Raw genomic sequence first — 2,947 nt, 5'->3', positions numbered from 1 at the left:
TAGAACTTGTCACGTATACTTAAACTAACCGTAACGAGTACGCTCACTAATAAGTCGCGACTAAATGACTTATTAATTACTCGTGGGTGTTAATTACGAGACATGAAACTTATTTAGTCATGACTAGTAAATATTAGTGAACCTACTTGTTACGGTTAGTTTAAGGGCACATGGCAAATTCTAATTGGTTCTACAAACTACTCGTCACGACTAGTTCATAATACCTATTTCTAGAATTTCTTACAAATGGTACCTAAACTAGAAATTTGTTTTCATAAATACTTATTTTGGGAATTTTCCGTAAAAAAAAATGCAAATGATAGAAAGGATGTGCGTACCTAGGACCTACCACATTATCTAATTATCTAATACAACTAAAGTTGAAATTTGGTGCCCCTTGACCCTTATTTGGGTCAAGTGGTGATCCAGCGTTGTTCACTTTTTTTTACTGTAAAGAACGTACCTGACTAAATGTTAATTTTTATGGTAATTTTTTTTAATCTATTGAATTCGCATAGATTTACCGTCCTAACGCTCGAGTTTGACCAACACCTAGGTTTTACTGGCCGACATCACCCCATTAGTCCACGTCAACTTTTATATAATTTTTTACTTTAGTTTCGGTAGCATGACGAATGTAACCGAACATGTTTTTATTAGTTTCGGTACCGTAAACGAACATGAAGTAAATCGGTCAAATTTCCGTAGACTTCCCACCTCAACGATCGAAACCGATAATGCTAGGGGTTTTACCAACGTTGCTTATACCGTAATGACCATAACCGACACTAACTGAATTCACGTCGACTCACCGTCGTAAAGCTCGGGTTTTACCGACACCCGGGCACCAATAACCAGGTTTTGCAGACCGAATAAATATGTTATATATTTTTTTAATAATACGTTATACGAATGCCACTACCTTTTTTTGGTTTTTATTTCAAAGATGTTAATTAATGAATTTTTTTATGTTTAGTTTCCATAACGTAATAAACGTAGTCAATATCCACCGAATTCACGTTTGAATCTCCGCTATTACGCCCGGGCTTTACCGACAAATTTGGCTGCGCAACGCACGGGTAATTTACTAGTTAGTATTATTCCCAATCTCCCATAGCCATCAATATGAAAGGATGAGCGTTTAAACTTTAAGAATTTATGTAACTATAGTAAGTGAGCATCACACGGGACAGCCCGAGAAACCAAAACCGAACTGAGCCAAGACCTACGCCTTCTTAGTCTTCGGTTTGAGCCGGTTTGTCTAAACCGACGAAAGTCAACCAAGAAACTCGATTGTATTAAGAAATTAATTAATCCTAGTCTGATATATATTATGCCCGAGTGTTCTACTTTTAACTCATTTGACTGGACTTTCGGTTTCCTCATGTCTGAATCTTGTCTTATTAAGCAACTTCAAGCCCAATTTAATCTTTTCAGTTACAAGCCCATCTAACAGTCCATGACCAAAGTCCAGCTCATTTAAAATGCACAGACAAATATAAAAAACCAACAACTAGAATTAATAAACTCATTAATATTTTTAATATTAATTTGCTATTGGATTGATAAATTTGTATATTTCAACCTCTCCCTCTTTCCCTTATTATCTCCGTCTATGGCATCTCCGGTAAACAACGGTCAGTTTCCTCCTATGGTCCTCGTCAACCGTCACCATATAATGTTCGCTGCAAACACGTCGGTTTCCTCCTATAGTCCTATGGTACTCCTTCGCTGTCTTCGTACAACCACGCACTGCCGTTATAGTTAATCTACACATTTTTAGTTGTTTATAACATCACTTATATATAAATCATAAATGCATAGTTATTTCAAACAAAAGTTCATTCATCCGTAATAACAAATAAAACAATTACATATAAGGAAAATATAAGAAAAGGATCCAAATTAGAAGAGGTACAAAATTAAATTTGTTCAAATAACTCACACGTACTCAAATTAAAAAGCAAGAAAGAGTTCAAATACTTTTCATCATGCATCTTTTGCCAACACTTAGGTCCAAATAATTGTCTTTGGCATACCGTTGGCCCAACGGAACAAACAATCAGATCAAACAAGCGCACAAACGAACATGAGAATTGGGATGACAGCCCGCAACTCTTTTCATATAATAAAACGAACTTAACAAAGTTACATGGAGAATAGACTCCTTGAGTGACACACAAAATAAACAATAACCTAGACCCCTATATTACAAATCTACTTAGCTTTCTCTCAAATGCATACCTTTCCTAAATCTATTACAATTCAATTAATTAAAATAAATAAACTTTAATAAAACGTACATAACAAACTAAACCCTTAACTTTGATAATAATTCAAGATTAACCTTCATTCACCCCCTTAATCTTGAATTGTTTATCTTCTTGATTTTGTACCGCCAAGGTCTTAAGATTAACCTTCATATACATGTTTTCAACTCCTGCACAGCATATTGTTTTGGTATTATAGAGAAATAACTCACGAATAATAAGGAGAAGAAAATTGAATTAATAAGAACTCAAACCGTTATTGATTTGAATAACTCAAGAAAATAACATGGAATATATAGGAAAACTCCAACGTTTTAGAACCATAATGATTATTATAAATTGTTTATTGGATTACATCAAAACAGAAGGCAAGCGGGCAACAAGTTGTGCCGCTACCCCTTTTAGAACCTATATACTCGGACTTTTAGAAACAAACAATACAACGTAATAATTCAAATAATTCAACATACTAAGTGGATAACTTGTGTAGTACTTTAGCGAATAACTTGATCAATATCGCGTGCCACGGACTCTATAACTTCATTGTTCTGCATGGCCGGGCATGGGAGTCTTGGATCACCCTTCAATATACATTGTTAGATATGTGAGTTTCACAACTGATTCATATATATATATAGACACACACACCCCTTGGACACTTGGGAAATTGATCTTAA

The sequence above is a fragment of the Bidens hawaiensis genome, unplaced genomic scaffold, assembly GCF_021521415.1.
Source record: "Bidens hawaiensis isolate Kalapana, Puna unplaced genomic scaffold, B.hawaiensis_p1.1 tig00019657_1, whole genome shotgun sequence".
NCBI lineage: Eukaryota > Viridiplantae > Streptophyta > Magnoliopsida > Asterales > Asteraceae > Bidens > Bidens hawaiensis.
The sequence above is the reverse complement of the archived record's forward strand: the minus strand, read 5'-3'. Positions refer to the sequence as shown.